Here is a 13,358-nt window from a genome sequence, read left to right as displayed (position 1 = left end):
GCTGTTTGCAGCACGGCAAGTGCTTCTCCTAGCCTGGGAAGCGAGCAAACGCCGTTTGGCCGCGCCGAGTGCACTCTCCGGCGCTTCGCTCGCAGGCCGGCCTGGAACAGCGTCAAACGCTGTTTCCGAGCTCTCCACAGGCAGAGAAGCTGTTTGCAGCACGGCAAGTGCTTCTCCTAGCCTGGGAAGCGAGCAAACGCCGTTTGGCCGCGCCGAGTGCACTCTCCGGCGCTTCGCTCGCAGGCCGGCCTGGAACAGCGTCAAACGCTGTTTCCGAGCTCTCCACAGGCAGAGAAGCTGTTTGCAGCACGGCAAGTGCTTCTCCTAGCCTGGGAAGCGAGCAAACGCCGTTTGGCCGCGCCGAGTGCACTCTCCGGCGGTTCGCTCGCAGGCCGGCCTGGAACAGCGTCAAACGCTGTTTCCGAGCTCTCCACAGGCAGAGAAGCTGTTTGCAGCACGGCAAGTGCTTCTCCTAGCCTGGGAAGCGAGCAAACGCCGTTTGGCCGCGCCGAGTGCACTCTCCGGCGGTTCGCTCGCAGGCCGGCCTGGAACAGCGTCAAACGCTGTTTCCGAGCTCTCCACAGGCAGAGAAGCTGTTTGCAGCACGGCAAGTGCTTCTCCTAGCCTGGGAAGCGAGCAAACGCCGTTTGGCCGCGCCGAGTGCACTCTCCGGCGCTTCGCTCGCAGGCCGGCCTGGAAACAGCGTCAAACGCTGTTTCCGAGCTCTCCACAGGCAGAGAAGCTGTTTGCAGCACGGCAAGTGCTTCTCCTAGCCTGGGAAGCGAGCAAACGCCGTTTGGCCGCGCCGAGTGCACTCTCCGGCGCTTCGCTCGCAGGCCGGCCTGGAACAGCGTCAAACGCTGTTTCCGAGCTCTCCACAGGCAGAGAAGCTGTTTGCAGCACGGCAAGTGCTTCTCCTAGCCTGGGAAGCGAGCAAACGCCGTTTGGCCGCGCCGAGTGCACTCTCCGGCGGTTCGCTCGCAGGCCGGCCTGGAACAGCGTCAAACGCTGTTTCCGAGCTCTCCACAGGCAGAGAAGCTGTTTGCAGCACGGCAAGTGCTTCTCCTAGCCTGGGAAGCGAGCAAACGCCGTTTGGCCGCGCCGAGTGCACTCTCCGGCGCTTCGCTCGCAGGCCGGCCTGGAACAGCGTCAAACGCTGTTTCCGAGCTCTCCACAGGCAGAGAAGCTGTTTGCAGCACGGCAAGTGCTTCTCCTAGCCTGGGAAGCGAGCAAACGCCGTTTGGCCGCGCCGAGTGCACTCTCCGGCCGTTCGCTCGCAGGCCGGCCTGGAACAGCGTCAAACGCTGTTTCCGAGCTCTCCACAGGCAGAGAAGCTGTTTGCAGCACGGCAAGTGCTTCTCCTAGCCTGGGAAGCGAGCAAACGCCGTTTGGCCGCGCCGAGTGCACTCTCCGGCGGTTCGCTCGCAGGCCGGCCTGGAACAGCGTCAAACGCTGTTTCCGAGCTCTCCACAGGCAGAGAAGCTGTTTGCAGCACGGCAAGTGCTTCTCCTAGCCTGGGAAGCGAGCAAACGCCGTTTGGCCGCGCCGAGTGCACTCTCCGGCGCTTCGCTCGCAGGCCGGCCTGGAACAGCGTCAAACGCTGTTTCCGAGCTCTCCACAGGCAGAGAAGCTGTTTGCAGCACGGCAAGTGCTTCTCCTAGCCTGGGAAGCGAGCAAACGCCGTTTGGCCGCGCCGAGTGCACTCTCCGGCCGTTCGCTCGCAGGCCGGCCTGGAACAGCGTCAAACGCTGTTTCCGAGCTCTCCACAGGCAGAGAAGCTGTTTGCAGCACGGCAAGTGCTTCTCCTAGCCTGGGAAGCGAGCAAACGCCGTTTGGCCGCGCCGAGTGCACTCTCCGGCGCTTCGCTCGCAGGCCGGCCTGGAAGAGCGTCAAACACTGTTTCCGAGCTCTCCACAGGCAGAGAAGCTGTTTGCAGCACGGCAAGTGCTTCTCCTAGCCTGGGAAGCGAGCAAACGCCGTTTGGCCGCGCCGAGTGCACTCTCCGGCGGTTCGCTCGCAGGCCGGCCTGGAACAGCGTCAAACGCTGTTTCCGAGCTCTCCACAGGCAGAGAAGCTGTTTGCAGCACGGCAAGTGCTTCTCCTAGCCTGGGAAGCGAGCAAACGCCGTTTGGCCGCGCCGAGTGCACTCTCCGGCGGTTCGCTCGCAGGCCGGCCTGGAACAGCGTCAAACGCTGTTTCCGAGCTCTCCACAGGCAGAGAAGCTGTTTGCAGCACGGCAAGTGCTTCTCCTAGCCTGGGAAGCGAGCAAACGCCGTTTGGCCGCGCCGAGTGCACTCTCCGGCGCTTCGCTCGCAGGCCGGCCTGGAACAGCGTCAAACGCTGTTTCCGAGCTCTCCACAGGCAGAGAAGCTGTTTGCAGCACGGCAAGTGCTTCTCCTAGCCTGGGAAGCGAGCAAACACCGTTTGGCCGCGCCGAGTGCACTCTCCGGCGGTTCGCTCGCAGGCCGGCCTGGAACAGCGTCAAACGCTGTTTCCGAGCTCTCCACAGGCAGAGAAGCTGTTTGCAGCACGGCAAGTGCTTCTCCTAGCCTGGGAAGCGAGCAAACGCCGTTTGGCCGCGCCGAGTGCACTCTCCGGCGGTTCGCTCGCAGGCCGGCCTGGAACAGCGTCAAACGCTGTTTCCGAGCTCTCCACAGGCAGAGAAGCTGTTTGCAGCACGGCAAGTGCTTCTCCTAGCCTGGGAAGCGAGCAAACGCCGTTTGGCCGCGCCGAGTGCACTCTCCGGCGCTTCGCTCGCAGGCCGGCCTGGAACAGCGTCAAACGCTGTTTCCGAGCTCTCCACAGGCAGAGAAGCTGTTTGCAGCACGGCAAGTGCTTCTCCTAGCCTGGGAAGCGAGCAAACGCCGTTAGGCCGCGCCGAGTGCACTCTCCGGCGCTTCGCTCGCAGGCCGGCCTGGAACAGCGTCAAACGCTGTTTCCGAGCTCTCCACAGGCAGAGAAGCTGTTTGCAGCACGGCAAGTGCTTCTCCTAGCCTGGGAAGCGAGCAAACGCCGTTTGGCCGCGCCGAGTGCACTCTCCGGCGCTTCGCTCGCAGGCCGGCCTGGAACAGCGTCAAACGCTGTTTCCGAGCTCTCCACAGGCAGAGAAGCTGTTTGCAGCACGGCAAGTGCTTCTCCTAGCCTGGGAAGCGAGCAAACGCCGTTTGGCCGCGCCGAGTGCACTCTCCGGCGGTTCGCTCGCAGGCCGGCCTGGAACAGTGTCAAACGCTGTTTCCGAGCTCTCCACAGGCAGAGAAGCTGTTTGCAGCACGGCAAGTGCTTCTCCTAGCCTGGGAAGCGAGCAAACGCCGTTTGGCCGCGCCGAGTGCACTCTCCGGCGGTTCGCTCGCAGGCCGGCCTGGAACAGTGTCAAACGCTGTTTCCGAGCTCTCCACAGGCAGAGAAGCTGTTTGCAGCACGGCAAGTGCTTCTCCTAGCCTGGGAAGCGAGCAAACGCCGTTTGGCCGCGCCGAGTGCACTCTCCGGCGCTTCGCTCGCAGGCCGGCCTGAAACAGCGTCAAACGCTGTTTCCGAGCTCTCCACAGGCAGAGAAGCTGTTTCCAGCACGGCAAGTGCTTCTCCTAGCCTGGGAAGCGAGCAAACGGCCGTTTGGCCGCGCCGAGTGCACTCTCCGGCGCTTCGCTCGCAGGCCGGCCTGGAACAGCGTCAAACGCTGTTTCCGAGCTCTCCACAGGAAGAGAAGCTGTTTGCAGCACGGCAAGTGCTTCTCCTAGCCTGGGAAGCGAGCAAACGCCGTTTGGCCGCGCCGAGTGCACTCTCCGGCGCTTCGCTCGCAGGCCGGCCTGGAACAGCGTCAAACGCTGTTTCCGAGCTCTCCACAGGCAGAGAAGCTGTTTGCAGCACGGCAAGTGCTTCTCCTAGCCTGGGAAGCGAGCAAAACGCCGTTTGGCCGCGCCGAGTGCACTCTCCGGCGCTTCGCTCGCAGGCCGGCCTGGAACAGCGTCAAACGCTGTTTCCGAGCTCTCCACAGGCAGAGAAGCTGTTTGCAGCATGGCAAGTGTTTCTCCTAGCCTGGGAAGCGAGCAAACGCCGTTTGGCCGCGCCGAGTGCACTCTCCGGCGCTTCGCTCGCAGGCCGGCCTGGAACAGCGTCAAACGCTGTTTCCGAGCTCTCCACAGGCAGAGAAGCTGTTTGCAGCACGGCAAGTGCTTCTCCTAGCCTGGGAAGCAAGCAAACGCCGTTTGGCCGCGCCGAGTGCACTCTCCGGCGCTTCGCTCGCAGGCCGGCCTGGAACAGCGTCAAACGCTGTTTCCGAGCTCTCCACAGGCAGAGAAGCTGTTTGCAGCACGGCAAGTGCTTCTCCTAGCCTGGGAAGCAAGCAAACGCCGTTTGGCCGCGCCGAGTGCACTCTCCGGCGGTTCGCTCGCAGGCCGGCCTGGAACAGCGTCAAACGCTGTTTTCCGAGCTCTCCACAGGCAGAGAAGCTGTTTGCAGCACGGCAAGTGCTTCTCCTAGCCTGGGAAGCGAGCAAACGCCGTTTGGCCGCGCCGAGTGCACTCTCCGGCGCTTCGCTCGCAGGCCGGCCTGGAACAGCGTCAAACGCTGTTTCCGAGCTCTCCACAGGCAGAGAAGCTGTTTGCAGCACGGCAAGTGCTTCTCCTAGCCTGGGAAGCGAGCAAACGCCGTTTGGCCGCGCCGAGTGCACTCTCCGGCGCTTCGCTCGCAGGCCGGCCTGGAACAGCGTCAAACACTGTTTCCGAGCTCTCCACAGGCAGAGAAGCTGTTTGCAGCACGGCAAGTGCTTCTCCTAGCCTGGGAAGCGAGCAAACGCCGTTTGGCCCGCGCCGAGTGCACTCTCCGGCGGTTCGCTCGCAGGCCGGCCTGGAACAGCGTCAAACGCTGTTTCCGAGCTCTCCACAGGCAGAGAAGCTGTTTGCAGCACGGCAAGTGCTTCTCCTAGCCTGGGAAGCGAGCAAACGCCGTTTGGCCGCGCCGAGTGCACTCTCCGGCGGTTCGCTCGCAGGCCGGCCTGGAACAGCGTCAAACGCTGTTTCCGAGCTCTCCACAGGCAGAGAAGCTGTTTGCAGCACGGCAAGTGCTTCTCCTAGCCTGGGAAGCGAGCAAAAGCCGTTTGGCCGCGCCGAGTGCACTCTCCGGCGGTTCGCTCGCAGGCCGGCCTGGAACAGCGTCAAACGCTGTTTCCGAGCTCTCCACAGGCAGAGAAGCTGTTTGCAGCACGGCAAGTGCTTCTCCTAGCCTGGGAAGCGAGCAAACGCCGTTTGGCCGCGTCTAGTGCACTCTCCGGCGGTTCGCTCGCAGGCCGGCCTGGAACAGCGTCAAACGCTGTTTCCGAGCTCTCCACAGGCAGAGAAGCTGTTTGCAGCACGGCAAGTGCTTCTCCTAGCCTGGGAAGCGAGCAAACGCCGTTTGGCCGCGCCGAGTGCACTCTCCGGCGCTTCGCTCGCAGGCCGGCCTGGAACAGCATCAAACGCTGTTTCCGAGCTCTCCACAGGCAGAGAAGCTGTTTGCAGCACGGCAAGTGCTTCTCCTAGCCTGGGAAGCGAGCAAACGCCGTTTGGCCGCGCCGAGTCCACTCTCCGGCTGTTCGCTCGCAGGCCGGCCTGGAACAGCGTCAAACGCTGTTTCCGAGCTCTCCACAGGCAGAGAAGCTGTTTGCAGCATGGCAAGTGTTTCTCCTAGCCTGGGAAGCGAGCAAACGCCGTTTGGCCGCACCGAGTGCACTCTCCGGCGCTTCGCTCGCAGGCCGGCCTGGAACAGCGTCAAACGCTGTTTCCGAGCTCTCCACAGGCAGAGAAGCTGTTTGCAGCACGGCAAGTGCTTCTCCTAGCCTGGGAAGCGAGCAAACGCCGTTAGGCCGCGCCGAGTGCACTCTCCGGCGCTTCGCTCGCAGGCCGGCCTGGAACAGCGTCAAACGCTGTTTCCGAGCTCTCCACAGGCAGAGAAGCTGTTTGCAGCACGGCAAGTGCTTCTCCTAGCCTGGGAAGCGAGCAAACGCCGTTTGGCCGCGCCGAGTGCACTCTCCGGCGGTTCGCTCGCAGGCCGGCTTGGAACAGCGTCAAACGCTGTTTCCGAGCTCTCCACAGGCAGAGAAGCTGTTTGCAGCACGGCAAGTGCTTCTCCTAGCCTGGGAAGCGAGCAAACGCCGTTTGGCCGCGCCGAGTGCACTCTCCGGCCGTTCGCTCGCAGGCCGGCCTGGAACAGCGTCAAACGCTGTTTCCGAGCTCTCCACAGGCAGAGAAGCACGGCAAGTGCTTCTCCTAGCCTGGGAAGCGAGCAAACGCCGTTTGGCCGCGCCGAGTGCACTCTCCGGCCGTTCGCTCGCAGGCAGGGTTGGAACAGCGTCAAACGCTGTTTCCGAGCTCGCCACAGGCAGAGAAGCTGTTTGCAGCACGGCAAGTGCTTCTCCTAGCCTGGGAAGCGAGCAAACGCCGTTTGGCCGCGCCGAGTGCACTCTCCGGCGGTTCGCTCGCAGGCAGGCTTGGAACAGCGTCAAACGCTGTTTCCGAGCTCTCCACAGGCAGAGAAGCTGTTTGCAGCACGGCAAGTGCTTCTCCTAGCCTGGGAAGCGAGCAAACGCCGTTTGGCCGCGCCGAGTGCACTCTCCGGCGGTTCGCTCGCAGGCCGGCTTGGAACAGCGTCAAACGCTGTTTCCGAGCTCTCCACAGGCAGAGAAGCTGTTTGCAGCACGGCAAGTGCTTCTCCTAGCCTGGGAAGCGAGCAAACGCCGTTTGGCCGCTCCGAATGCACTCTCCGGCGGTTCGCTCGCAGGCTGGCTTGGAACAGCGTCAAACGCTGTTTCCGAGCTCTCCACAGGCAGAGAAGCTGTTTGCAGCACGGCAAGTGCTTCTCCTAGCCTGGGAAGCGAGCAAACGCCGTTTGGCCGCGCCGAGTGCACTCTCCGGCGCTTCGCTCGCAGGCAGGCTTGGAACAGCGTCAAACGCTGTTTCCGAGCTCTCCACAGGCAGAGAAGCTGTTTGCAGCACGGCAAGTGCTTCTCCTAGCCTGGGAAGCGAGCAAACGCCGTTTGGCCGCGCCGAGTGCACTCTCCGGCGGTTCGCTCGCAGGCCGGCTTGGAACAGCGTCAAACGCTGTTTCCGAGCTCTCCACAGGCAGAGAAGCTGTTTGCAGCACGGCAAGTGCTTCTCCTAGCCTGGGAAGCGAGCAAACGCCGTTTGGCCGCGCCGAGTGCACTCTCCGGCGGTTCGCTCGCAGGCCGGCTTGGAACAGCGTCAAACGCTGTTTCCGAGCTCCCCACAGGCAGAGAAGCTGTTTGCAGCACGGCAAGTGCTTCTCCTAGCCTGGGAAGCGAGCAAACGCCGTTTGGCCGCGCCTAGTGCACTCTCCGGCGGTTCGCTCGCAGGCCGGCCTGGAACAGCGTCAAACGCTGTTTCCGAGTTCTCCACAGGCAGAGAAGCTGTTTACAGCACGGCAAGTGCTTCTCCTAGCCTGGGAAGCGAGCAAACGCCGTTTGGCCGCGCCTAGTGCACTCTCCGGCGCTTCGCTCGCAGGGAGGCTTGGAACAGCGTTAAACGCTATTTCCGAGCTCTCCACAGGCAGAGAGGCTGTTTGCAGCACGGCAAGTGCTTCTCCTAGCTTGGGAAGCGAGCAAACGCCGTTTGGCCGCGCCTAGTGCACTCTCCGGCGCTTCGCTCGCAGGCAGGCTTGGAACAGCGTTAAACGCTGTTTCCGAGCTCTCCACAGGCAGAGAAGCTGTTTGCAGCACGGCAAGTGCTTCTCCTAGCCTGGGAAGCGAGCAAACGCCGTTTGGCCGCGCCTAGTGCACTCTCCGGCGCTTCGCTCGCAGGCTGGCTTGGAACAGCGTTAAACGCTGTTTCCGAGCTCTCCACAGGCAGAGAGGCTGTTTGCAGCACGGCAAGTGCTTCTCCTAGCCTGGGAAGCGAGCAAACGCCGTTTGGCCGCACCGAGTGCACTCTCCGGCACTTCGCTCGCAGGCAGGCTTGGAACAGCGTTAAACGCTGTTTCCGAGCTCTCCACAGGCAGAGAAGCTGTTTGCAGCACGGCAAGTGCTTCTCCTAGCCTGGGAAGCGAGCAAACGCCGTTTGGCCGCGCCTAGTGCACTCTCCGGCGCCTCGCTCGCAGGCAGGCTTGGAACAGCGTTAAACGCTGTTTCCGAGCTCTCCACAGGCAGAGAAGCTGTTTGCAGCACGGCAAGTGCTTCTCCTAGCCTGGGAAGCGAGCAAACGCCGTTTGGCCGCGTCTAGTGCACTCTCCGGCGGTTCGCTCGCAGGCAGGCTTGGAACAGCGTCAAACGCTGTGTCCGAGCTCTCTACAGGCAGAGAAGCTGTTTGCAGCACGGCAAGTGCTTCTCCTAGCCTGGGAAGCGAGCAAACGCCGTTTGGCCGCGCCTAGTGCACTCTCCGGCACTTCGCTCGCAGGCAGGCTTGGAACAGCGTTAAACGCTGTTTCCGAGCTCTCCACAGGCAGAGAGGCTGTTTGCAGCACGGTAAGTGCTTCTCCTAGCCTGGGAAGCGAGCAAACGCCGTTTGGCCGCGCCTAGTGCACTCTCCGGCGCTTCCCTCGCAGGCAGGCTTGGAACAGCGTTAAACGCTGTTTCCGAGCTCTCCACAGGCAGAGAAGCTGTTTGCAGCACGGCAAGTGCTTCTCCTAGCCTGGGAAGCGAGCAAACGCCGTTTGGCCGCGCCTAGTGCACTCTCCGGCGCCTCGCTCGCAGGCAGGCTTGGAACAGCGTTAAACGCTGTTTCCGAGCTCTCCACAGGCAGAGAAGCTGTTTGCAGCACGGCAAGTGCTTCTCCTAGCCTGGGAAGCGAGCAAACGCCGTTTGGCCGCGCCGAGTGCACTCTCCGGCGGTTCGCTCGCAGGCCGGCTTGGAACAGCGTCAAACGCTGTTTCCGAGTTCTCCACAGGCAGAGAAGCTGTTTACAGCACGGCAAGTGCTTCTCCTAGCCTGGGAAGCGAGCAAACGCCGTTTGGCCGCGCCTAATGCACTCTCCGGCGCTTCGCTCGCAGGGAGGCTTGGAACAGCGTTAAACGCAATTTTCGAGCTCTCCACAGGCAGAGAGGCTGTTTGCAGCACGGCAAGTGCTTCTCCTAGCCTGGGAAGCGAGCAAACGCCGTTTGGCCGCGCCTAGTGCACTCTCCGGCGCTTCGCTCGCAGGCAGGCTTGGAACAGCGTTAAACGCTGTTTCCGAGCTCTCCACAGGCAGAGAAGCTGTTTGCAGCACGGCAAGTGCTTCTCCTAGCCTGGGAAGCGAGCAAACGCCGTTTGGCCGCGCCTAGTGCACTCTCCGGCGCTTCGCTCGCAGGCTGGCTTGGAACAGCGTTAAACGCTGTTTCCGAGCTCTCCACAGGCAGAGAGGCTGTTTGCAGCACGGCAAGTGCTTCTCCTAGCCTGGGAAGCGAGCAAACGCCGTTTGGCCGCGCCTAGTGCACTCTCCGGCGCTTGGCTCGCAGGCAGGCTTGGAACAGCGTTAAACGCTGTTTCCGAGCTCTCCACAGGCAGAGAAGCTGTTTGCAGCACGGCAAGTGCTTCTCCTAGCCTGGGAAGCGAGCAAACGCCGTTTGGCCGCGCCTAGTGCACTCTCCGGCGCCTCGCTCGCAGGCAGGCATGGAACAGCGTTAAACGCTGTTTCCGAGCTCTCCACAGGCAGAGAAGCTGTTTGCAGCACGGCAAGTGCTTCTCCTAGCCTGGGAAGCGAGCAAACGCCGTTTGGCCGCGTCTAGTGCACTCTCCGGCGGTTCGCTCGCAGGCAGGCTTGGAACAGCGTCAAACGCTGTGTCCGAGCTCTCTACAGGCAGAGAAGCTGTTTGCAGCACGGCAAGTGCTTCTCCTAGCCTGGGAAGCGAGCAAACGCCGTTTGGCCGCGCCTAGTGCACTCTCCGGCGGTATGCTGCAGGCTGGCTGCGAACAGCGGCTGGGCGCGGTTTCCGTGCTGCCCACAAGCAGAGAAGCTCCTCCAGCACCGAAAGTGCATTTTCGGGGCTGGGAAGCAAGATTTCACTTATTCATTATCTGCAGTGCGCTTACCTGCTCGGCGTGCTTTGCGGCGGCTGAGATCCTCGAGGAGCGGCAGACACGCGTCTCCCGGGCCGGGAAGCGTGGCCTCGCTGTTTCGTCACTTCCGGTGCTCCTGCCGTGCGTGCAGCGCTGTGCAGAGGCGGAGGAGCTCGAGGAGCGGCGGCCACGCCTCTCCGGGGCCGGGATTGGAGAAGTCGCTTGTTCGTCACCTGCCGTGCGCCTGCCGTGTTCGGCGCGCTCTGCAGTGGTAGAGAAGCTCGAGCAGCTGCGGCCGCGCGTCTCCTGGGCCAGGAAGCGAGAACTCGAGCCCGATGAGGAGTGTCTGCTTCTGCTTTTAACTTGTGGAAAGTTCAAAGCCCGTGGCTGTAAAATTAGCAGCAATACTGGTGCCTTCTTTTATCGCTCAAGGTCACTGGCCAGCAGGGAACAAGAAGTGTCCCAGGACTTGTTGGTGCCCTGCCAGAGAGAGAAGCAGCAAATGGTGTTGAGAGAATTTCTGGGAGTGCATGTGGGATCCTGCTTTTCTTGACAGCTTGAGAAATGATCTGAACAGAAAAAATATCTTTCTTTTTACAGGAGAATCTGATGTGGAACATGGGACCAGGATGACTTGCTGTGACTTCTTGAAAGCTGGAAAGAAGGCGATGTTAATCTTTTTGGCTAGAGGCAAAGTGTCTGCAAAGCCTTGGAAGAAGCCTATGCCAGGTAAGTGAGGACACGAACAGGAAAACACCTGGAGGCTGTGATGTGATTTCACGGAGGGTTATGGATTCCTGTCTCAAATGTCCATGTGTCAGTAGGGCTGGATCCAAGTGCCCTGGTGGAGAGGCAGGGTTGTCCTGCATTCCAGCTTTTTAGTGGCTGGAGTTTTGCCCAAGGAAGAGCAGCATCCTGATTTTGCTGACATGTTCAGCCAGCACAGAGCTGTTGGGTGCCTCCGTCCAGGAGCAGCAGGAGCCTGGATTTCTGTCCCTGGGATTGCCTTGCTGTCCAAGACGAGGGCTGAAGGTGAGGGGCAAGGCAGCGCTGGGAGCTCTGGGAGTCAGGAGTGCCAGGCCTTTCATCTCCTGGTGCTGCTCAGGTGTTCACCAGAGGGTTTTTTTGACGGCCTTTGGCTTTCTGGATGGAAGCAAAAGGGTCCTTTCCCCTCCCTGCCTTCTGTCATTCCCAGGTCAGCCCCTGCTCTTTGCTGGCAGGCTAAATAGCCTCAGGAGTGGGCCGAGGAAGTGCTGCCTGATCTGTGAGGTTCCACAGGAGATGGGAGCAGGCTTTGCGCAGAGGTTCAAGCACCTTGGGACTTCCTGAAGGCCTGAGGCCTGAAGCAGAGTCTTGAGGCAAAGCTGACCTCTGGGTGAGCCTTCAACCCAGATGTTGTGTTTGTATCCTGCCGGCAGTGCGGTAGCCAGGATCATTAGTGTTCTGGGCTAGGTCCGTGCTCATTAGTGAAACATGGCTTGACCTTTCTGTGTTCAGAGGCCGGACAGGGCCCTGAGATGAGTCCTGTGGCCTTGTTGGGAGGAGCGGGGCCAAAGGCAGCTCCTGCATTGCTCCTGAAGCCCTGGCCAGGCTTTGGGGCGACGCCGGAGGAGGCTGAGCCCAGCTGTTCCCGCTGTGGGAGTTGTGTGCGCCTGTTTATTGCAGCATTTGCCCGACCTGGGCCCTGTCCCGGCACAGCCGGAGCCTCTTGGCCTGCGGGCGGACGCACCCGCGGGAATTGCCAGTTCTGGGGGGGCTCTCCAGGGCTGGGTTGTGACAGGGGATTCCCAGCTGCTGGGGGTGAGGCTCAGGGTCCCTGGTGCTGGATCTCAGGCCCTGTAGGTCACCTTGGGTAGCAGTGCTGGGGAGCATTGCTGAGCTTCTCCTTGGGAGGTTCTTGGCTGCTCTGAGCTGTCGCCAAAGACCCTGAGCTCCTGAGGTTGGTGTCTGTGTCTTTGGTGCTGACCCTGCCCCCTGGCCAAGTTACTTTGGAGGGTTTGAATAGGGTCTAGGGCTGAGTGCCCTTTGGGCAGTTTGCTGCCAGTCTGGTGTGCTCCTGGAAGTGCCGCTGACCTGCCAGGACTGAGGAGCTGCTGGCTGGGTGCTGCTTCTGTTCTGCAGTGGGAGCAGGTAGCCACAGGGATACAGGGGGAAAATGGGCTGCTGAAATGAAGGAAACAATATGCTTCTAACAGCAGCTACTTTCTTGTGTACATAAAGCTACAGTTCCAGTTTCTAGCACTACTCTTCATGGGTACAGGTGTCTCTCTCAGTCGGCTAAGTTATTTCTCCATCACGCAGGCAGGCAGGAAGGCAGGAACGCACGCACGCATCTTTCAGGGCACTTAATTGGTTAAGTGTCCATCACCGTGCTATGTGTCTCCTATCTGAGTTCTGCATTTCTTGGAGAGGCTTTCCTAGGCTCTTATTTTCAGAGCTGTTGTTGTTCCTGTAGCCTTGATGAATTCCTGCGAACTCTGGAAAAGAAGACTGCAGGTGTCATCTTCACTACAAACAGTTTGGCTGATACAGGGAATGGCCCAAGTTATTCAGATACATTGCTACACCGGGAGGGCTTAGAGAGAAACCTGGAGATGGGTTGTGGAAGCCTGAAGTGGGATCTTCTCCCCTGCCGACCCTTGTGTAAGAGACGGTCCGAAGATCCCTCATCTGCCTCACGACCATCGTCAAGGACAGAGACTGAAACCCCTAAAAGGGACTTGAAAATCTCAACACAGGAGTTCTGGCCTGGCTGAGGTGGGATGGTGGCCAAGTGCTGCCTGCAGGTGTGTTTGATGGAAAACACCCAGCACCCATATGGGAACATCAGAACCTGAGCAGAAACAATGGGCAAGTCACGGTGAAGTGACCGCGCCTGCTGACACTGCACCTGCTGACTTGGACTGGTTGACACTGTACCTGCTGATGACCGACTTGTTCTGGGTTCTCTGAATGAACACACTGCAATGATTTCCCCCAGCTGTTTGGCCAACTGCCTGTCGCTTCGGAGAGGACTATAAAAACCCTGGAGACTCCCGCTCACTTTTGAGATCTCCCCACTGGAGAAGATTGCGTCTATAGGCATCTTCAAAAGCCTCGAGGACTCGACCCTCCATGTTGGTAGCTATAATCCCCTTCCCCTCTTTTTCTGTCTTTCTTACTATTCTCCTTTTCTCTCCCCACTATCGCATTTGTTGGCACTAAATAAAGGTGCATTTGTGATTGAGTAAACTGAGTTTGTCCCCCGCTGTGTCTTTTGCGCTCTGAGATCCCTAAAACGAACCATCACGAACCCCGCTTGTGTGAGCGGATCGTGACAAGTTTGCATGTGAATAAGTTCATTTGTGTACCTTTTCCGCTCTCCCTCACCCCCCATTTCGAGCCGGTGTCCATTTTGAAACTG

General features: G+C 60.5%; 1 long non-coding RNA gene across 1 annotated transcript; it reads left to right on the top strand.

The window, feature by feature from the left end:
- Positions 1-10,350: 10,350 nt before the first annotated feature.
- LOC136284648 (uncharacterized) lies at positions 10,351-11,232 on the top strand. The gene is made up of 3 exons (XR_010719246.1): positions 10,351-10,460; positions 10,556-10,684; positions 11,151-11,232. It is a non-coding gene; the product is annotated as an uncharacterized lncRNA (long non-coding RNA).
- The last annotated feature ends 2,126 nt before the right edge of the window (positions 11,233-13,358 follow it).

This window comes from Chamaea fasciata, unplaced genomic scaffold, assembly GCF_029207755.1.
Source record: "Chamaea fasciata isolate MVZ Bird 193981 ecotype frontalis unplaced genomic scaffold, bChaFas1.0.hap1 SCAF_1221, whole genome shotgun sequence".
Classification (NCBI taxonomy): domain Eukaryota; kingdom Metazoa; phylum Chordata; class Aves; order Passeriformes; family Sylviidae; genus Chamaea; species Chamaea fasciata.
The sequence above is the reverse complement of the archived record's forward strand: the minus strand, read 5'-3'. Positions and strand labels throughout refer to the sequence as shown.